The 23,871-nt window shown below is 42.4% G+C and overlaps 1 non-coding gene across 1 annotated transcript; it reads right to left on the bottom strand.

The window, feature by feature from the left end:
* Positions 1 to 8,580: 8,580 nt before the first annotated feature.
* Positions 8,581 to 8,663, bottom strand: Trnas-gga (transfer RNA serine (anticodon GGA)). The gene is given in 2 exon segments: positions 8,581 to 8,615; positions 8,625 to 8,663. It is a non-coding gene; the product is annotated as a tRNA-Ser (tRNA).
* Positions 8,664 to 23,871: the final 15,208 nt, after the last annotated feature.

The following is a 23,871-nucleotide window of genomic DNA, read 5'->3' as shown; positions in this document are numbered from 1 at the left end:
AAATTTAAGCTATGTGCGTGAAAGCTACGTTTGTTCAATTTGAGGACACCAAACGAAGAACCCGTTTAGCGGCATTGCCTCTGGCAGGTTGCTTCAACTTACGAGCGTGATGACCTGATTGGCTAAGATAAATGCCAAATAACTCGGAAATGACACAACGTATCGAATTTTTTTCTAAACAATTATTTCTCAGCACAGACTGTTCTACAACACCCTCGGGCCTCAACGTGCAGCATCAAAACTCAGTGGGACGAGTGCGCTGACTGTTTTGCTTTTATTTTGTTTCTTTTTTTCTGTATCCTGTGAGTGTCATGTCCAGTTAGACAATTGTCTACCATGTTTTCAAACTGTCCTCTTTTTTGAACTGTGGCAAGTAAACTTAGATAGTGATCTGAGAACATATAAATACACTACTGGCCATTAAAATTGCTACACCAAGAAGAAATGATGATGATAAACGGGTATTCGTAGGACAAATATATTATACTAGAACTGATGTGTGATTACATTTTCACGCAATTTGGGTGCATAGATCTCGAGAAATCAGTACCCACAACAACCACCTCTGGCCGCAATAACGGCCTTGATACGCCTGGGCATTGAGTCAGAGTTCGGATAGCGTGTACAGGTACAGCTGCCCATGCAGCTTCAACACGATACCACAGTTTATTAAGAGTAGTGAATGGCGTATTGTGACGAGCCAGTTGCTCGGCCACCATTGACCAGACGTTTTCAATTGGTGAGAGATCTGGAGAACGTGCTGGCCAGGGCAGCAGTCGAACACTATCTGTATCCAGAAAGACCCGTACAGAACCTGCAATATGCGGTCTTGCATTATCCTGCTGAAATGTAGGGTTTCGCAGGGATCAAATTAAGGGCAGAGCCACGGGTCGTAACACATGTGAAATGTTACGTCCACTGTTCAAAGTGCCGTCAATGCGAACAAGAGGTGACCGAGACGTGTAACCAGTGGCACCCCATTCCATCACGCCAGTTGATACGCCAGTATGGCGATGACGAATACACGATACCAATGTGCTTTCACCGCGATGTCGCCAAACATGGATCAGAACCTGGATTCATCCGAAAAAATGACGTTTTGCCATTCGTGCACCCAGGTTCGTCGTTGAGTACACCATCGCAGCTACTCCTGTCTTGTCATGCAGCGTCAAGAGTAACCGCAGCCATGGTCCCCGAGCTGATAGCCCATGCTGCTGCAAACGTCGTCGAACTGTTCGTGCAGATGGTTGTTGTCTTGCAAACGTCCCCATCTGTTGACTCAGGGATCGAGACGTCGTTACACGATCTGTTACAGCCATGCGGATAAGATGCCTGTCATCTCGACTGCTAGTGAAACGAGGCCGTTGGGATCCAGCACGGCGTTCCGTATTACCGTCCTGAACCAACCGCTTCCACATTCTGCTAACATTCGTTGGATCTCGACCAACGCGAGCAGCAATGTCGCGATACGATAAACCGCAATCGCGATAGGCTACAATCCGACCTTTATCAAAGTCGGAAACGTGATGGTACGCATTTCTCCTCCTTACACCAGGCATCACAACAACGTTTTACCAGGCAACGCCGGTCAACTGCTGTTTGTGTATGAGAAATCGGTTGGAAAATTTCCTCATGTCAGCACGTTGTAGGTGTCATTTGCATATCACAGCATCTTCTTCCTGTCGGTTAAATTTCGTTTCTGTAGCACGTCATCTTCGTGGTGTAGCAATTTTAATGGCTAGTAGTGTAAGAAGAGCGAAACCTCATGTACATTTTGTTGTTGTTGTTGTGGTCTGCCGGCCTTTCTTAATGCCACCTGAACTCCAAAATTCAAAGACTTCTCATCTGATACAGACAGACGAGGAACTTTCCTTACCAGTTTATTGTACAAAATTTTCTTTTCTTTTTGCACATCTTGAATATACGCGCTGTTATCTGTCGTACTTTCAATTATCATCAATTCCTATTTGGCGTTTATGATGATTTGCTGATTACCGTAAGAGAATCCAGTAAACATTTTGAGAGGAATACGCACACTAAACTGATTGCTAATCGATCCCTCTATGAAATGTCCTGGATTTTGCAAAGCATTCAGGTTCACGGTTGATGTGGAGATGTTTATTTTATGGGATGCTGTTATTTCCTCAGTGTGTGCGCAGTCAGCCTCGATACCATTAAGTTCGTTTCTTGTTTCTTGAAACAGAAAGTTGAGCGCAGTAGGTTTAAATAGTGATGTTGCTCCTAGACAGCTTCCATCCTTCATAAGTGTTCCTTCCAGGTATATGAACTGTTGCTTGGAATAGATAAATCATCTTGATTTTAAACGAGAATACTTATCTTTTCATTATTATTATACATTGCCATTTTAAAAGGTTTGTGGGAGAAATATGAGGAGTGATTCTCTCATTAAACTGAACTGGGGCTAATATGTTAAGAGACATCATTACATAGTTTCAATCCCATCAATTTAAGGAACTTGTAATTCTCACGTATCATGTTGTCCTTCTGTTGCAGAGTGTAGTACCCTCACAGATGTCTGGGTCGATTTCGTCTTTCATATTCACGCAGCAGCTGCTTTAAGTGCAGACATACGATGATTTTCTCTCCTCGAAAGTCGACTAGAGTGCCATCCTGGTTAACAATGTTGAACTTGAAATCGTCTAATATCCGAAGTCAATTGGAGGTATATCGGGCTACTCGGAACCTCATCGAGCTACACCTGATCCCACTGTAGAGAAGACTCTGTAGACTATGTATTACTCGATAGCTGAGATACGAAATCGTTACCACATGGAGCGTACTAACAGATAGTACTAACAGATAGAATGTGTGACACATACATTTTATCGGTATTATTCCTCAAAACTTGGCACCTTGAGAAACCCATTACTGATCCAGTTTTGTCGTTTTCGTCTCTGTTTTAAACATATTGACGTTCGCATATAAGTTAAATCCTTTTACAGGTCACTTGTAATTGCATTTAAATCGTCAATATCGTATGAGCCAGGGGGTATTTCCACAGTTTTACTATTTCCTACATGCAGTATATTGTTCACCTCTGTGATAATAGGAATGTTGATGTATCTTTCCAGACTCATCGATACAATACTCCATTCCCCTTTGCCTAGATCTATCGGAGGGGCGTTATTCACATATAAAACTGATGAGCGTTCTTTTAAAGTCAGAGTGTCCATCATAACTCGTAAATCTCAACTGACATGGAGATGCACTTGCTGCTTGTTTTTATGCAGTCATCAGGAGAAACATTAAACAGAAATGTATACAGAGATATGAATCGATATCTTGGTAGTGTCGAAAGTTGTAGAACTTGCGGTTGTTAGCGAAATAATGGCACAATGCATCAGGCGAGTATAAATACCCGCACAAGTCAAAGCAGAATATGTTATTTACATTTATATAAACATATGCAACGTAGAGCATTCTGATATTCCTCCAGTTCTATAATTGCGATCCCATATTCTTTGGATTTCCACATCGTCTTCGGCTATGTACTCCACATATGGCTCAAATTGCTATAAGCACTATGGGACTTAACATCTGAGGTCATCAGTCCACTACACTTTGTACTACTTAAACCTAACTAACCTAAGGACATCACACACATCCATGCCCGAGGCAGAATTCGAACCTGCTACCGTAGCAGCTGCGCGGTTCCGGACTGAAGCGCCTAGAATCGCTCGGTCACAGCAGCCGGCTGTAGTCCACATAAACACTCCACAAAATCTTGTCATTTTGAATTTGTTGGCGAATTATGCAGAACTGTATTTGTAAGTGGTTTTTCTGGTACTATGCCCAGGGGACTTTTTTATGCAGAGACCAAGTCTTTTCCTGTCTGGTTTAAAACATAGTCCTTTACCAACAGGAAAAGCCTCCATCATCCTATTATGCCTTTCAGCATCCTGTAGTTGCTCCTCTGCGTTTTGTGCGTTCCCCACTGTTCAGGCTACGGTAGCCGCTCCTCATGATAATGAACGATTGCTGACAGTCCAAAAAGTGTTGAAATTAGAATCGGGATAATTGCATCAAATGTCTTAGGTATTGAGAGAATCCTAAGTGTTTTAACATTTATTTTTCATCTTGTTACTCCTTTTGCTTCAATGCACTTTTCCACTGCCACCACTGAATGAATGCAGCTTCTTAGATATCCTACGTAGAGTGTATGATGAGCTGCACATATAGGTTTTATGTATTTTATTATAGCACCTATTTTAAGTTTATCACACACTGATTTATCAACTTCAGATTCATAGAAAAAATTCAAAGGAATTGTGCAATATTTCCCAGACATGTGTGTTCCGAGTAAGGTCTTAGTGATGGGAAAGGCCCACCACGGTGTAACAGCCGTACTAGAAAACCGCTACGTTAACAAAGAGAACATTATCTCAGGTTCAAGAAAAGTAAAAACCTAGCTGACAAACAAAAGATAAAGAAGCGAAAATGAGCGTAAGGAGAGCAATGAGAGGAGCGTTCAATGACTGTGAAAGTAAAACTTTGTTAACCGATTTGAGTGAAAAGCCTAAAAGGTTTTCGTCGTATGTAAAATCTGAAAGTGCGTCTAAATCATCTGTTCATTCACTCAGGCTGGCCGGTGTGGCCGAGCGGTTCTAGGCGCTTCAGTCTGGAACCGCGCGACCGCTACGGTCGCAGGTTCGAATCCTGCCTCGGGCATGGATGTGTGTGATATCCTTAGGTTAGTTAGGTTTAAGTAGTTCTAAGTTCTAGGAAACTGATGACCTCAGATGTTAAGTCCCATAGTGCTCAGAGCCGTTTGAACCATTTGAACCATCCACTCAGTGACCACGCACGGGAACGGAAGATAACAGAGAGAGGGCCGAAATACTGAATTCGATTTTCCAAAATTGTTTCACCACGGAAGATTGTAACATGGTCTCGCCTTTCAGTCATCACAGGAACGTCAGAATGGCAGATAATGAGATAACCCATCGCGTAATAGAGAAACAACTGCAATTGCTTAGTAGTGGAAAGGCGTCAGGGCCAGATGAGATACGTATAAGATTCTACAAAGATTAGGCGAAAGAACTTGCTCCCTTTCTAGCAGTAATTCATCATAGATCGCTTGAACAACGAATGGTACGTAACGTTTTAAAGAAGGGCCATAGGACGGAAACAATTATAGACCTATATCGTTGATGGCAATCTGTTGTAGAATTATGGAACACGTTTTATACTCAAGAAGGAACATCTGCTCTACAAAAATCAACATGGATTCCGCAAACAGAGATTCTGTGAAACTCAGCTCGCTCCGTTCCTCCACGAGATCCACAGTGCCGTAGACAATGGCGCTCGGATTGATGCCGTGTTCCTTCACTTCAGGAAGGCCTTTCACACTCTCTCGTACTGCCGTTTAGTGAAAAAAGTACGAGCTTTTCGAGTATCAGAGCAGATTTGCGACTAGATTCAAGACTTCCTTGGAGACAGAACAAGGCAAGTCGCTCTTAACATAACAAAATTGACAGCTGTATAAGTAGTGTATTCCAAGGAAGTGTGATAGGACCGTTACCGTTTACAATTTATTCTTTCTTTATTTTAGTGTTATTTTAATCTGTTGGTTGGTTGGTTTGAAGGAGGGGGGGGGGGGGGAGGGACCAAACTGCGAGGTCATCGGTCCCTTACAGTGTATACAAGCGATCTAATAGAAAGCGTCGGATGCTCTAAAAGGCTGTTCACAGATTATGCAGTTGTGTACAAGAAAGGATCAACGACATAAGATAGTAACGATTTGCAGAATGACCTCCACTGTTGATGACAAAACGCTGGAAACAGTATTTGCCGTAAAATATCTAGGAACAACTATCCGGAGCAACCTTAAGGGGAAAGACCATATAAAACAAATAGTGGGAAAAGAGGATACCAGACTCAGATTCATAGGAAGAATTTAAAGGAAGTGTAACTCATCCGCGAAGAAGTGGCTTATAAGGTGCTTTTTTGGCTCAATCTTGAGTATTGTTCATTTATCTGGGATCCCTACCAGACAGGACTGATTAAAGAGATAGAGAAGATCCAACGAAAAGCGGCACGTTTCGTCAAGGGATCTTTTATTCGTCACGAGAGCGTTACGGAGATGCTCAACAAACTCCATTGGCAGACAAGAGAGGCGTTGCGCAGCGCGGAGAGATTTACTATTGAAATTACGAAAGAGCACTTTCCGGGAAGAGTCGGACTACATATATCTCGCATAATGACCATGTGGAGAAAATTCGAGAAATTACATCCAACACAGAGGCTTACTGACAATCATTCTTCCCACGACCTATTCGCGACTGGAACAGGATGGGAAGGGGTTCACTGTCCTTAACACGTAAGTTATAAGGTTTTTCTGCAACATTTTCCAAGATTGTTAATATCTTGGCTGACCAGTGCAGCAGGTTAAGAGTTTTGTATTTCGAAATGCCCACCAATACACTTATACTCAATTTGTGTTTGCATTGATCCACCATCTTGACATGATTTTGCACTGTATTTAGAAACCCATTACAATGAAAATCAGTTACTGCCATTTTAATCATATGATGTTTGGTTTGCTTACACTCACTAATAATTTGTGGGAGAACGCCTGACAATTTTTATGATCCTAGAAGACCTAATTGCACTCCTATACAGTTTTTTATCATCCTTCTCACATTCTCCACAATACATACATTCATGTCAGAGAATGTCAGGTAGTGCTTTATTCCATATCATTCAATTACCAACTTTAAATATCTCTTATAAAACTCTCCACCATGATTAGTTTGTAGATTGTCAGGACGCTGATTCATCTTAGTCTGCAGCGGTTGTTCTGGCATTTCCTTCCCAGCCTTTGCCTTCACAGGGAGGGCCCAGGCAAATTTGGAATATATATCAATGTTCATGAAGATTTATTTGAAAACCTCATTTCATTGCGAATATTATATCAGATCTATGAGATTGGCCTGTTACAAATTATCCAAACCAAATATTATGGCGTGTCTATAAGGAAAAGATTTGCACACAGGCCTGTGGAGATCTCGGACCATTATCTCCATAATTATTGTTCAATAATGCATCTTTCTCCTAACTCCAAAATGACTGTTATTATTTCATTTGTGTGGCCTGTATTCCCTGCGGCAGCCAGTGTTGTGAGTAGTCATCAAGATTCTATGATTTTGAAACTTCCTGGCGTATTAAAACTGTGTGCCGGACCGAGATTCGAACTCGGGATCTTTTGCCTTTCGCGAGCAAGTGCTCTACCAACTGAGCGACCCAAGCACGACTCACGACCCGTTCTCACAATTTTACTTCCGCCAGTACCTCGTCTCCTACCTTCCAAATTTCACAGAAGTATATCTGTTAAAGAGGCAATGGTGTTCAGTTTTTTATGCTTTCTTAATGCCTTCACCTTCACTATGTACACCATTTAACACTGATATAATAATCTGAATGTATTCCGTACTGTTTTGTGACTTTTAACTGGCCATTTGGTACATTGTCTCGCCTGTGTGCATTAATCGTATTTAATAGTTCAGCATACGGTATTAACTCTTTCGGCAAAAACTTTTTGTGGTTCTAAGTTATTAGGAATATTAGTGTCATTAAACTGGACGTTTGTTCAAACTCCTTACCTCTAGCATTTTTTGTGCACTTATTTAGGCTTATAGGATACTTTCCCAGCGTATTCAGCTAACCCTGGCTGCCTCTATATGTTGCATCTAATTCGGTAGCACAGTGGTGAATAATGAAATTGGTGATTGAATATTTTTCTTTTTCTTCTTCTTCTTCTTCTTCGCCTCCTCTTCCCCTGCCTCCAGCCGCCATGTGTGAGAGCTATTTAATAGTTTCTATTAATGGCTTAAACGTTTAAGAGAGAGACTGTTGTCACTCCAGCTGCCCTAGTTATAACGTCATCACTTTCGACAAATATATTTGATCGATTTGCTCCTGCATACAAAGCTGAATTCAAGTTGGTACACGTCTTATACGCTTATGCATGGCTTTCTCCTCATATATTTTAAACTATTCGGATCACATCAGCTTTTGAATCCACTACTTCGTTTAATTTCCGAAGGGACTCACTGCCTTTTCCCCAAGATTTTCTTTCTGAATTATTCAGAGGAGGAGTTTTTTATATCTTATAATTTTTCCTAAAGTTCATGAACCTTATCAGTGCCTATTTTCATACCATCTCCCAGCATCTGCATTTCAATAGTATGATGTTCTAGAGTCTCAGTGACGTTTTCAATAAAGCTTTTAAGATATGCATTTATTCTCTCGATTTTTTTTACTGATATATCAACGTGTATAGGCTTGGGCTTCATCCCACCAGAATGAGAACACCGTAGATGTGCGAATTTGCTCTTGGCCTACAACATACCGACAATTACATACTGCTTCACTACCTTTTACGCAGAATCTCCTAGTTTTGTCTTTATCGAAGCTCATTCAATTTCCTCGTTTCATCAGTAGTTTTAAAAATGGTTCAAATGGCTCTGAGCACTATGGGACTTAACTTCTGAGGTCATCAGTCCCCTAGAACTTAGAACTATTTAAACCTAACTAACCTAAGGACATTACACACATCCATGCCCGAGGCAGGATTCGAACCTGCGACCGCAGCGGTCGCGCGGTTCCAGACTGCAGCGCCTAGACCGCTCGGCCACTCGGGCCGGTTAGTAATTTTATTCCAACAATGCAGCATATGGTACAAATTCATTCAATGTCATGCCGGTTCCCATACGCACTTTGTAAATATGCCTTAAATTCATATTGTCCTGTTTGAAAGCGATTATAAAATTTGCATTACCCTCACCAACCGCTTCAAGATACTAGAGTACGTCTGGCTTAAATAAAACGCATTCACTTTCATGTACTGGACAAAACAAAAGAGTTTTCATATCTGTTCGTATTTTTCCACTACAATGTAATCAGGTATAAATATGCTGTTCGGCTTTACTTTTTCAAGTGGTGAATTGTACCTGCTGTTGTTGAATGTCAGGTAAGTTGCTCCAATCTCCTGCTATTGGCACTACATCCCGGGATGGGACTTTGCCTCCTCAATAATTTTCTGTCATTACTCTCTGAACTTCGCGGTGGACCTCCACTTACGGCAACCGACTCTGGCAGCGTCCTGTCCTACCTCGTCGCTCCATCTCAACCTAGGTCGTCCTCTTGCTCTTCTTCCTCCAGGTTCACTGCAGCAGGCTTTTCTTGCGGGATCTGTCTCATCGAGTCGCATTACATGTCCAGCCCATCTCAGTCTACAAAGCTTTATGAACTTTACCACATCATTCTCCTTATAGCACTCATAAAGTTCGTCATTTCTTGGCCTTCTCCAGGTCCCATTTTCATATACAGGTCCAAACCTCCTCCTCAATATACTTCTTTCATGTGATCTCAGTTTGTTTTCGCCCTGCTTGGTAACTGTCCATGTTTCTGAGCCATAAATAAGTACTGCGCGTATCAGCGTTTTCTAAAGTCGGCACTTTGTCCCTCGTGATATAAGCTTGGATTTAAAGTGTCGCAACATTCCAAAGTAGCTTAGGTTAGAAGCACTTTTGCGAGCCATAATTTCAGTAAAAGTTGTGCCATTTGCTTCTATTTTTGAGCCCAGATAGGTGAAACATTCCACTCGCGCAAATGTCATTCCATCAAGAGTTATTGTGGGCTGTAAGGGTTGATTAGTGCCATTACACATATACTTCGTCTTTCCTTTATTAACTCTCAGGCCCATCTTCTCTGCACTCACTTTTAGAGCTGAAAATGCACTTCGTAGATCTCTAAGTGTTCTGCTCATTAAATCCAAGTCAGCTGCATATCCCAGCAATTGTACAGACTTATAGTAGATTGTTCCTCTTGTCTGAATACCCGATTCGCGTACCACTTTTTCAAGCGCCAGGTTGAAAAGTAGGCAGGAAATCCCAACTCCTTGCCTTAGCCCAGTTCGAGTGGGAAACTGAGGTGATAGCCTTGATTGCACTCGCACGGTACACTGGGGATACTTTAGGGTGGCCTCTATTAAATGCACCAGTTTTCCAGGCACTCGAAATTCCCGCATTGCCTCATAAAGTTTGGCCCGATTTGTTGTGTCATACGCAGATTTAAAGTCAATGAATAGATGGTGCACACCAACATTGAATTCATTGCTCCTTTCTACTAATTGTCGGAGAATAAATACCTGGTTTACAGTTGACTTTCTTGGTCTGAACTCGCACTGATAGCTTCCAATAATATCTTCCGTTATAGGTGAAAATCTACCAAACAGGATATTTGATAGTACTTTATATATAATATTTAAAAGTGATATGCCTCTGTAATTGCTACATTCAAATAGATCTCCTTTCTTATGCACCAGACACCCTATCCCTACATTCCATTGTTCTTGTAACTCTTCCTTTTCCCAGATGAGGCACACAATCTTGTAGATCCTACGATTTAGCTCAACTCCTCGAGCTTTCAACAGTTCAGATGCTAAATTGTCAGTCCCTGGTGCTCCAATGATACCATGAAAAATCTCCTGTACTAGCTATATGGGTTGAAATAATGTTTTTGAAAAAATATATACATGATCGAAGTAAATCCCCTCTGGGTATGTTAGCAGTGATACAACCATTTTAGTCCTCCTACTGTCACCTGTCCAACACTTAACGCATTTATATAGCGGGGAAGCAATAATCCATTCTTCTTTCCTTCCGATTTCCAGTATCAATGCAGAAGCAGGACTGTTATAACGAGGTTGTTTCAAAACACACACACACACACACACACACACACACACACACACACATGTAGCTCTGAAACATTTTTCACCTATGTATATCAGGATATATGAACATGCTTAAACAATATCGTAGTTCTGTGCATACATCTGGCAAAGGTGACTCATATTTCTACTACTACTGATGCATAGCGTAAATCATAGACCTGAGCAATAGTTTCTTCTGATAGACTTCGGGAGAGTAACTGTAGCAGATTACTCCACAATATCTTATAGAATTGGAGGACACTTGCTTACCTGCTTAGTTGACAGTCTAGGGCATGCTGGATTGCATGAATGGTGCACATTAAATTCTTCAATGTTCGCTCCTGTAGATGTGTGCACTCCTGTCATCATACATGTTAACTGTTCAAGGGAACTCGTCTGCTGTGATCATTTGATCCCACAGGATCACTGATGGCGAGTGAACGTTTCTGCGGTACAAATCAGAAATGTACACTGAAGTATCACATAAATGTCTCCACTCATCCATTGATTATACACTATACAATCACGTTAACCCTCGCAATACCAAGGTACTTTAAGCCCACCTTATCAGTATATTGTTATCTATGCATGTACCTTCTACTTTATAATATAAAAAAATATTGTTTTTAATAATATCTTCTAGCATTCTCCAGAATTGTTCTAAAATTTTCAGTAAATCTTAATCGAAAAGTGTAAGTCGTAAAAGTGGACGTGACTTTTCGCAATAAATTTTATATTGATGTTTTCACAGTCAGGACCTTTTATACATAAATATATCTTCAAAAAAATATGTTGTGAATAGAGGCCAACAACAATTAATAAATTTTATATTCTTTAAATTTATTGTGGTGGTCATAAAGTATTAGTCATTGGTTACGGAAAAACGTATTGATATTGATAATATTACGGTAAAATAAATTTTCAGTCTCTTAACCCTACTTACAATCAGTACTTATTTAAATAGTGTATTGTTAATAACGATTAACGAATTTTTTTTAAACTTCTCTGTGGTGGGCATAACATACCGATACCTTGGTAGCACGCGTTATGGAAAATACGTTGGTATTGCTAGGGTTAATGTGATCACATTTCAAAACCTGAATAACCATCCTTTGCAGCATGGACCACTGCAAGAAACACAGGAAGTGAGTCATCAAGGTTCTGGGAGGTATCATTAGCGATCTGGAGTCATGCTGACTCCAGTGCGATGGCCAGCTGTGCTAGGTTTCTCAGTGGAGAATCCGTGGGTTGAACAGCCAGGCTAAGGTATTCCCACAGATTCTCAACTGGGTTTAAATCTGGGGAGTTTGAAGCCAAGGGAGTATGGTAAACCCATACTGGTGCTTTTTAAACCATGCACATATACTGTGAGCCATGTGACACTTTGTGTTGTCCTGCTGTTAGATGCCATCATATCGAGGAGAAACAAACTGCACGTGGAGGTAGACATGGTCCCCAAGGATAGACACATAGGTGCGTTGATCCATTGTGCCTCCCCGAATGACGAGATCACTCAGAGACTAACTAATAAATATTTCCCAGACGATAATGCTCCCTCCTCTGGCCTAGACCCATCGACGATTGTTGTAGGGCGTTTACTTTTACACATTTCATTACATGCCAACGGTCATCTGTCGCCTGAAAAGAACACCTGTCGCCACTCAGTGGACGTCCAGATAGGGTACTGCCGTGCAAATTCCAGCCTTCGTCAGCGATGAACAGCAGCCAGCACGGGTGCATGAACCAGTCACTTGCTGCGAAGGCCAACACACAGCAACGCTCATGGAACAGTCATTGAAGAGACAATGATGGTAGCCCCTTGATTCATGGGTGCAGTCAGTTGCTCAACAGTTGCAAATCTAGTTGCATCCCTGCAGCCTTCATTCACACATTTCATCCAAGGTCCATGGTGCTCCACAGTTGCCTTGGCGGAAATTTTCCATAGTGCCATTTTCTCATGCACAGTATACTATAACCATGGCGGCACATGAACAATTTACAAACTTAACAATATTGGAAATACTTCCATCCTTGGCCCAGAAGCCATCAGACATCAGATACATCACACCATTTCCACATAACAACAACTACTGAGCTGTTTTCCATGACACCTCAATACACTTTAAATATCCTCCACTATTAGTACTGCTATATCCCAACTGTTAGAGGTTACCGCATGTTGATGTCGAACATAGGCAGTGATAGCATTAATGTGAATGGACTATGTATTACGAGGTATCAGTAATCTGAGGATTTTTTAATAACCTCGCCAGACAGAACTCATTATCTTATATAATACACACACTGATTCATTTTCAGCTGGTCCGCAGCTCGTGGTCGTGCAGTAGCGTTCTCGCTTCCCGTGCCCGGATTCGATTCCCGGCGGGGTCAGGGATTTTCTCTGCCTCGTGATGACTGGGTGTTGTGTGATGTCCTTAGGTTAGTTATGTTTAAGTAGTTCTAAGTTCTAGGGGACCGATGACCATAGATGTTAAGTCTCATAGTGCTCAGAGCCATTTCAACCATTTTTTTCATTCTCAGCTGCTGTTGTTTAAATTGTAGCTAATGTTATACAACATAATTTCAAAATCAGGTGGCTGCTTTAATGAATCACCTTTGCCGCAAAGAAAAAGAAAGAATTATAATTTAATCCTATGTATTTTCAACTACAATCCTATTAATCACCGTTGGTACTAATACTTTGTTATAGCTGTCTTGCAGCGGGGGGTGCTGCTAAGTGACTAACAGTCATTATGCTTTCAGAGTGTTACATGAATGGGTCCACTATTTATCGTCTGCGATTAATATAATATTTGCAGCAGTTTAAAAGACATTAAAAACATATTAAAATTTATGTATCGTCTTTGGTTATGGTGGAAAGGATTGATAAACTGAGCTGTACAGTGATTTTATTGCTGTCGATCGTGCTATGATGAGCAAGGTTATGATTCTTGTTGACTTTTGTGAGGACAGTGAGAGAATACTGTGTATTACAACCACTGATAAATTGCCTGTACCTCTAATACAGCCGTTAACTCGCTGTTATGAGAAAATAGCGTCTGCACAACTTTGGTATATTCAACAAATACACCTGGACAATCTTGTTCCCGAATATGTTACGACACTCCAACTGGAATACTACAGTTTCAACAAAAAGGACTTTCTTACAATTTATTACATGTATTAGTGGCTGAAAAAAGAGTGTATAAAGTAGTCTTGGACGTTTATGAGAAACTTACTGAACGGTGTCATAGTTTGAATGCGATCGACTATTATTTGTTTCCTAGACAACTTACACCACTGTTTTGTGGTATTTCTTACAGATTTAACTGGCTGGCCCAAGTGTATAAGAGCGATGTAACTCTTTCTAAATATGAACCCTGCTATAAATATTATATTGTGAAGGCAAGGTGATAGACAGATGGAGATCCTCCTATTAAGTTGCACTGTATTGGTTATAAACAGGAACGTGAAATAAATAAATGGTTTCCTTCTCAGTGTATGTCTTTTTGTTTATCAAATATAATATGAGTAGTCATCGTAGCTTATCAAGTAGGTTTGATTATGGTAATGGGAATCTAGATCAGTTTAGGATCAAGCACCTTACATACTAAGCCACAGTGACTACATCTTTTCGTAAACTCTTAATTCATACTTGAATACTGACAACCGCTGTTAGAGAAGGAGGACGAGCTTTCAAATACGTTTTTCTTGGTCCTTACGAATGTATGCGTATGTGCGCAGCTTATCGAAACTTCAGCTCTTAATGTAGGTGTGACTGTATTTCTATGGCCGTCGGACAGTTTTCCACATCTGCTATACTCATCTGCGAGTGTAGAGGCAGTGTCAGAGATGGCAGGCAATGTCGCCGGAAGTGGTAGTGGTGGCAGCGGAGCCACGATTGGTGGCAGGCACGCAAACACCAAGTCATGGTAAGTAGCCATATTCTTTGAACAACATAGGTGTCGTTGCTTTTCGAAAGATAGGACGGGGAGGGAGGAATAAAAACAGATTTGTAGAAAATATTTTGATTTACTTACATATATACTGTTTAGAGTCATTGTGCTCTGCAGTATTTTACAAATAGCTGTCTCCTATAAGCCTTAACATTGGCCTGTATAGCATTCACTACTGAAGAGCCAAAGAAACTGGTACACCTGCCTAATATCGTGTACGGCCCCCGCGAGCACGCAGAAGTACCGCAACACGATGTGGCATGGAATCGACTAGTGTCTGAAGTAGTGCTGGAGGGAACTGACACCGTGAATCCTGCAGGGCTGTCCATAAATCTGTAAGAGTACGAGGGGATGGAGATTCCTTCTAAACAGCATGTTGCAAGGCATCCCAGATATGCTCAATAATGTTCATATCTGGGGAGTTTGGTGGCCAGCGGAAGTGTTTAAACTCAGAAGACTGTTCCTGGAACCACTCTGTATCAATTCTGCGCGTATGGGGTGTCACGTTGTCCTGCTGGAATTGCCCAGGACCGTCGGAATTCACTACGGACATGAATGGATGCAGGTTATTAGACTGTCAGAGTCGTATCTAGCGGTATCAGATATCCCATATCACTCCAACTGCACACGCCCTACAGCATTGCAGAGCCTATGTCAGCTTTAACAGTCCCCTGCTGACATGGAGGGTCCATGTATTTATGAGTTGTCGTCATACCCGCACACGTCCCTCCGCTCGATACAATTTGAAACGAGACTCGTCTGACCAGGCAACATGTTTCCAGTCATCAACAGTCCATTATCCGTGTGCACGGGCCTAGGTGAGGCGCAAAGCCTTCTATCGTGCAGTCATCAAGGGTACACGGGTGGGCCTTTGGCTCCGAAAGCCCATATCGATGATGTTCCGTTGAATGGTTTGCAGGCTGACACTTGTTGATGACCCAGCATTGAAATCTGCAGCAGTTTGCGGAAGGGTTGCACTTCTGTCACGTTGAACGATTCTCTTCAGTCGTCGTTGATCCCATTCTTGCAGGACCCTTTTCCGGCCGCAGCGATGTCGGGGATATCATGTTTTACCGGATTCCTAATGGTCACGTTGCACTCACGAATGATCGTACGGGAAAATCCCCACTTCATCACTAGCTCGGAGATGCTGTGTGCCATCGATCGTGCGCCAGCTGTAAAACCACGTTGAAACTCACTTAAATCTTGATAACCTACCATTGTATGAGCAGTAACCGATCTAACAGCTCCGTCAGACACTTGTTATACAGGGTGTTACAAATAGGTACAGCCAAACTTTCAGGAAACATTCCTCACACACAAAGAAAGAAAATATGTTATGTGGACATGTGCCCGGAAACGCTTACTTTCAATGTTAGAGCTCATTCTATTTCTTCTCTTCAAATCACATTAATCATGGAATGGAAACACACAGCAACAGAACGTACCAGCGTGACTTCAAACACTTTGTTACAGGAAATGTTCAAAATATCGTCCGTTAGCGAGGATACATGCATCCACCCTCCGTCGCATGGAATCCCTCATGCGCTGATGCAGCCCTGGAGAATGGCGTATTGTATCACAGCCGTCCACAATACGAGCACGAAGAGTCTCTAAATTTGGTACCGAGGTTGCGTAGACAAGAGCTTTCAAATGCCCCCATAAATGAAAGTCAAGAGGGTTGAGGTCAGGAGAGCGTGGAGGCCATGGAATTGGTCCGCCTCTACCAATTCATCGGTCACCGAATCTGTTGTTGAGAAGCGTACGAACACTTCGACTGAAATGTGCAGGAGCTCCATCGTCCATGAATCACATGTTCTGTCGTACTTGTAAAGGCACATGTTCTAGCAGCACAGGTAGACTATCCCGTGTGAAATCATGATAACGTGCTCCATTGAGCGTCGGCGGAAGAACATAGGGCCCAATCAAGACAGCACCAACAATGCCTGCCCAAACGTTCACAGAAAATCTGTGTTGATGACGTGATTGCACAATTGCGTGCGGATTCTCGTCAGCCCACACATGTTGAGTGTGAAAATTTACAATCTGATCACGTTGGAATGAAGCCTCATCCGTAAAGAGAACATTTGCACTGAAATGAGGATTGACACATTGTTGGATGAACCATTCGCAGAAGTGTACCCGTAGAGGCCAATCAGCTGCTGATAGTGCCTGCACACGCTGTACATGGTACGGAAACAACTGGTTCTCCCGTAGCACTCTCCATACAGTGACGTGGTCAACGTTACCTTGTACAGCAGCAACTTCTCTGACGCTGACATTAGGGTTATCGTCAACTGCACGAAGAATTGCCTCGTCCATTGCAGGTGTCCTCGTCGTTCTAGGTCTTCCCCAGTCGCGAGTCATAAGCTGGAATGTTCCGTGCTCCCTAAGACCCCGATAAATTGCTTCGAACGTCTTCCTGTCGGGACACCTTCGTTCTGGAAATCTGTCTCGATACAAACGTACCGCGCCACGGCTATTGCCCCGTGCTAATCCATACATCAAATGGACATCTGCCAACTCCGCATTTGTAAACATTGCACTGACTGCAAAACCACGTTCGTGATGAACACTAACCTGTTGATGCTACGTACTGATGTGCTTTATGCTAGTACTGTAGAACAATGAGTCGCATATCAACACAAGCACCGAAGTCAACATTACCTTCCTTCAATTCGGCCAACTGGCGGTGAATTGAGGAAGTACAGTACATACTGACGAAACTAAAATGAGCTCTAACATGGAAATTAAGCGTTTCCGTACACATGTCCACATAAAATCTTTTCTTTATTTGTGTGTGAGGAATGTTTCCTGAAAGTTTGGCAGTACCTTTTTGTAACACCCTGCATAGGCGTTGCCTACCGCAGATCCGTATTCTGCTGTTTACGTTTCTCTGCATTTGAATACGCATGCCTATACCAGTTTCATTGGCACTTCAGTGCATATATACTGTTCTATCTAATTCATTTTTACACTATTCTCACACAAATAGTTCAGAAATTTACGAGATGCAGCTCTAACATACGGACGCCTACCTGTAGTAGTCATCAAGGCACATCATCGACTGGGTGTATTGAGAACACTACTGTGTTCTATGTACCTATGTATCAACTCGAAAATTAATTCTATACAAATTTCCCCATACTGTGGAAAAATTACTCACAAACTCGCAAACACATAGGTGTGTGCGATGGATTGTACTTGGCAGTCATCTTCTTCTCTGCGTAATCCACCATGCTGCACAAGTAGTTCCATTTGTGCGAAGAATACTATTACACTCCATCTGTATGAGACTGAATTTTTCTGTTTCATTCAACGCTTCAAAGTCATTGTCAGGTGCTAGGCATACATTCGCATGTTTAGACGCAGTATCAGTCAAATTATGTGACGAAGAGCAGTATTCTGCTGGCATTTATCTGATGCTCTGTGATTTTTTTGCACAAAGTTCAAAACCATCGTAAAATATGCATTAGATGAGTACGTGCCAAGCAAGATTGTAAGAGATGGAAAAGAGCCACCGTGGTACAACAACCGAGTTAGAAAACTGCTGCGGAAGCAAAGGGAACTTCACAGCAAACACAAACATAGCCAACGCCTTGCAGACAAACAAAAATTACGCGAAGCGAAATGTAATGTGAGGAGGGCCGTGCGAGAGGCGTTCAATGAATTCGAAAGTAAAGATCTATGTACTGACTTGGCAGAAAATCGTAAGAAATTTTGGTCTTATGTCAAAGCGATAGGTGGATCAAAACAATATGTCCAGCCACTCTGTGACCAAAATGGTACTGAAACAGAGGATGGCAGACTAAAGGCTGAAATACTAAATGTCTTTTTCCAAAGCTGTTTCACAGAGGAAGACTGCACTGCAGTTGCTTCTCTAGATTGTCGCACAGATGACAAAATGGTAGATATCTAAATAGACGACAGAGGGATAGAGAAACAATTAAAATCGCTCAAAGAGAAAAGGCCGCTGGAACTGATGGGATACCAGTTCGATTTTACACAGAGTTCGCGGAGAAACTTGCCCCCCTTCTTGCAGCGGTGTACCGTAGGTCTCTAGAAGAGCGTAGCGTTCCAAAGGATTGGAAAAGGGCACAGGTCATCCCCGTTTTCTAGAAGGGACGTCCAACAGATGTGCAGAACTATAGACCCATATATCTAACGTCGATCAGTTGTAGAAGTTTGGAACACGTATTATGTTCGAGTATAATGACTTTTCTGGAAACTAGAAATCTACTCTGTAGGAATCAGCAACGGTTTCGAAAAATACGATCGTGTGAAACCCGGCTCGCGCTATTCGTCCACGAGACTCAGATGGCCATAGACACGGGTTCCCAGGTAGATGCCGTGTTTCTTGACTTCCGCAAGGCGTTCGATACAGTTCCCCACAGTCGTTTGAAGAACAAAGTAAGAGCATACGGACTATCAGACAAATTGTGTGATTGGATTCAAGAGTTCCTAGATAACAGAACGCAGTATGTCATTCTCAATGGAGGGAAGTCATTCGAAGAGTGATTTCAGGTGTGCTGCAGGGGAGTGTCGTAGGCCGTTGCTATTCACAATATACGTGAATGACCTTGTGGGTAACATCGGAAGTTCACTGAGGCTTTTTGCGGATGATGCTGTGGTATATCGAGAGGCTGTAACAATGGAAAATTGTACTGAAATGCAGGAGGATCTGCAGCGAATTGACGCATGGTGCAGGGAATGGCAATTGAATCTCAATGTAGACAAGTGCAATGTGCTACGAATACATAGAAAGAGAGATTCCTTATCATTTAGCTACAATATAGCACGTCAGCAACTGGAAGCAGTATATTCCATAATTTATCTGGGAGTAGGCATTAGGAGTGATTTTAAATGGAATGATCACATAAAGTTGATCGTCGGTAAAGCAGATGCTAGACTGAGATTAATGGGAAGAATCCTAAGGAAATGCAATCCGACAACAAAGGAAATATGTTACAGTACACTTTTTCGCCCACTGCTTGAATATTGCTCACCAGTGTGGCATCCGTACCAGATAGGGTTGATAGAAGAGATAGAGAAGATCCGACGGAGAGCAGCGCGCTTCGTTACAGGACCATTTAGTAATCGCGAAAGCGTTACGGAGATGATAGATAAACTCCAGTGGAAGATTCTGCAGGAATGACGATCAGTAGCTCGGTACGGGCTTTTGTTGAAGTTTCGAGAACATACCTTCACCGAGGAGTCAAGCAGTATGTTGCTCCCTCCTACGTATATCTCGCGAAGAGACCATGAGGATAAAATCAGAGAGATTAGAGCCCACACAGAGGCATACCGACAATCCTTCTTTCCACGAACAATACGAGACTGGAATAGAAGGGAGAACCGATAGAGGTACTCAAGGTACCCTCCGCCACACACCGTCAGGTGGCTTGCGGAGTATGGATGTAGATGTAGATGTAGATCGAGGAACTTGTGATGGTGGCTGCTGCTGCCGCTGTTGCTGTGGTTATAGCAGTGGTACAGAGTAGTCGAAAGATAAGTACGATAAATCAGGAAGGACACCTGTGAGCTGCTGCTGTGTTGGCACAGACGAAAGTATGATGACTGGATTAGATCATATTTTGCTGCCGGAGAAACAAAAACCGCTTCATGGTGATTTTTTCACTACGATACACAGAACTCGAATGAAGGATCTCAGGCAACACAATTTAAAGTTTATATACTTTTGAAATCTCGTTTGTAAAATTATTCTCCAAAACTTTTGGTTTCAACGGTTACTCACTTTTTCTTTCAGTACTTCGTTACTTATTTCATATATTAACGCACGCTTCCCTTGCAATTGCATCAAAGTTTTGTTTTGAATGTGACAGTTTTACATGTACATTACAAACATGTGCACAACACTTGTCATCGACAATTACACGGCACTTGACAATATTCGCGGTTTCAGTCACCGAGTTAAAAAAAATAGTTTGTTGACAGCTCTTCGAAAAGTATTACGAAGATGAACACGACCACAGAGTATAAAGTGCTGGAAACGCTGTTGCTTATCACAGCAAGAGCAGTTCATGAATATCTGCGTGAAGCAATCTTCCAGGTCGCACTGTGTTCGAACACCAAAAATACGTTCGGGCAGCGCTGGAAAGCTTTCTGATTTGAAGTCATCATAATGAGGTATAGTCCAGGAGTACCGAACAAAGTCTGCGAAGACGGGGAACAGAGCTAATTTTGTAAAACACACATCAGCAAAGAAACTGAATCCCTCGACGATGGTGTGAACTGATAGTCGTTAAGGATACTGTGATTTCAATCCCCTTCTGCACCACTTTGAACCGTCGGAAGAACAGCATATCAAGTGTGCACTCAGGAGGAATGGTCATTACTGTATACACTTTTTTTAACGCTCGGAGAGTACCGATATGAGCCATGTCACAATATGTCCCGAAGAAGAGACTCCTTCGCTCCATATGGAAAGCAGACATCTTGAAAGAAATGCGTGATAATTCCTTTCGTGAGTAGGCCGGACTTCGAGTCCACTTGAATCAGATTTTGCGGTTTCAGCATGTGTTGCAGTGTTTGCACTCTAAACTTACCCCTATGATCCCGTTATGGTACTAGCATCTTTGGAAACACGTATTCATTTGTTGACTTAACAGGTTGGATGGTGTAAGAATGAGTTGTTACATGGTCACTCCAGCCGGCCGATGTGGCCGAGCGGTTCTAGGTGCTTCAGTCTGGAACCGCACGACCGCTACGGTCGCAGGTTCGAATCCTGCCTCGGGCATGGATGTGTGTGATGTCCTTCGGTTAGTTAGCTTTAAGTAGTTCTAAGTTCTAGGGGACTGATGATCTCAGATGTTAAGTCCCGTAGTGCTCAGGGCCATTTGAACCATGGTCACTCCGCATCGAACTTCTTACCGATTTCTGTCCCTTCATATGTAGAGTTTGCGATGAGTGAAGTTCTTTCTGTATACCACTTTCATCGGTATTATAAATCTGTATACTTTCCATGGTGCTCATTAAGGACATTACTTCTTTGTGAAACTCGTCAGTTCAAAAAATGGTTCAAATGGCTCTGAGTACTATGGGACTTAACATCTGAGGTCATCAGTCCCCTAGAGCTTAAAACTACTTAAACCTAACCAACCTAAGGACATCACACACATCCATGCCCGAGGCAGGATTCGAACCTGCGACCGTAGCGGTCGCGCGGCTCCAGACTGTAGCGCCTAGAACCGCTCGGCCACTCTGGCCGGCAACTCGTCAGTTCTTCCATTCACGTCACCATCTGTAATGCAGGTTTAGCGGTTACACATATTGTTATTGCCAATGAGCCAAGATGGTGCTCCCTTTAAACCTTGCAATCCATCCATAGATAGGTCCAATGACTCGAGATAGAATCATTTCTCGAGCCCCAAGCACGAATATCCCTGTCGTGAACACTAGCGCCCAGGATAGTTCTCGCCGACATTAACTTTTCAGCTATATAATCATCAAGCATGCGAAGTTCTGAGTGCTGACTTCCTCCCCTTTATCTGCCAAGTGATGTAGCCGGCCGTTGTGGTAGAGCGGTCCTAGGCGCTTGAGTCAGGATCCGCGCTGCTGCTATGGATGCTGGTTCGAATCCTACCTGCATTTGTGTGCTCTCCTTCGGTTAATTAGGTTTAAGTAGTTCTAAGTCTAGGGGACTGATGACCTCAGAAGTTAAGTCCCATAGTGCTCAGAGCCATTTGAGCCATTTTGAACCGAGTGACGTAAATTTCCTTGATCATATACTGTATTGAAGCTTAATCTTTTAGTTTTATCCGTATCTTGAAATCAAATAATCCCCTTTGCCTTTTTAAAAGCTTTATCACCCCACTTCTTCCTCGTTGGTGGGATCGGCTGATAAGCAGACGACTGGCCTCCCTCACTTCGTAACAACTCTTCGTAACTATCAGGTTCTGGGTCATCCATAAATTTTTCGCAATCAGATAAGCCTTCCTCTGCGTTTTCGTACTCTTCAATTCAGTCTATTGCGCTTCCCAGATGTACAGGGTGATTATAATTAAACTTTCAGCCCGCTGTATAAATAACACCACTGGTGAGAATGACGTCAAACTGCACCGGAATATTATCGGAGATGGGGGAAAACGTATGGCAGAAGAAAAATAAATAGTTACAAAATGCAGAATTAGATGGCGCTGTAAGCATCATAATTTAATAGTGGTCGACTACAAATGACAAATAAATCATACAACAATGCCTAAGGTGTACATTTGACGTTAAACAAACTGGACTACTGAGTGTGCATGGGTGTACAGGTGTGATACTGTTAGTTACATAAGCCCATCCACCACGGCAAGCTCATATCACATTGGATGGGAAAAATCGGTTTTTAATTGTCCTGAGGCCAAAAACCGTATAAAAAGCATCAGTCAAAATCAAATCGGATTATGAATTTCCGTGTGACTCGCGCAAAACATGTTCAATATGTTGAATATGTTGTCCACCGTTTTCTGCAAAAAGTTGAAATCGAGAATCTGCATGTTCCACAACTGATCGAAATGTTTCCGGGGTCACATTCAGAATGTGTTGTGCAGTGCGTGCCGTCAGTGCAGCTAAACTTGCAGTCGGAACACTGAACGCAACATCTTACAGATAGTCCCACAGCCAGAAGTCACACGGATTAAGATCAGGTGATCGGGGCGGCAAGGTCGTAGAAAAATGGCGGGTCATATTTCTAGGATTTCCGAAATGGCACTTCAGCAGCTGCTTAACTGGATTTGCAATGTGCGGAGATGCGCCATCTTGCATAAAAATGATGCCATCGACACATCCACGCTGTTGGAGAGCTGGAATGACGTGGTTGCGCAGAAGACATTCACAGCGCTTACCAGTGACGGTACAGGTAACAGGACCGGAAGCACATGTCTTTTCGAAAAAATATGGCCCTATAATAAACACACACAACACAGTGACCTTTTCAGGATAAAATGGTACTGGTTGACTTGCGTGTGGATTCTGTGTATTGACATACCCTGTCTGATGGAAGTGGGCTTCATCTGTCCACAAAATCTTCCACCGCCAATCATTGTCCACTTTCATGCGAGTAAGAAATTCTAAAGCAAAGGTCTCTCTTGCTGGTGTGTCAACAGGAAGCAACTCGTGCACATGGATAATTTTGAATGAATAGGAAAGAAGGATGTTTCGTAGGATTTTAAG

Source organism: Schistocerca serialis, chromosome 3 (assembly GCF_023864345.2).
Source record: "Schistocerca serialis cubense isolate TAMUIC-IGC-003099 chromosome 3, iqSchSeri2.2, whole genome shotgun sequence".
Classification (NCBI taxonomy): domain Eukaryota; kingdom Metazoa; phylum Arthropoda; class Insecta; order Orthoptera; family Acrididae; genus Schistocerca; species Schistocerca serialis.
Note: the sequence above shows the minus strand (reverse complement) of the source record. Positions and strands in the feature narration are given on the sequence as shown.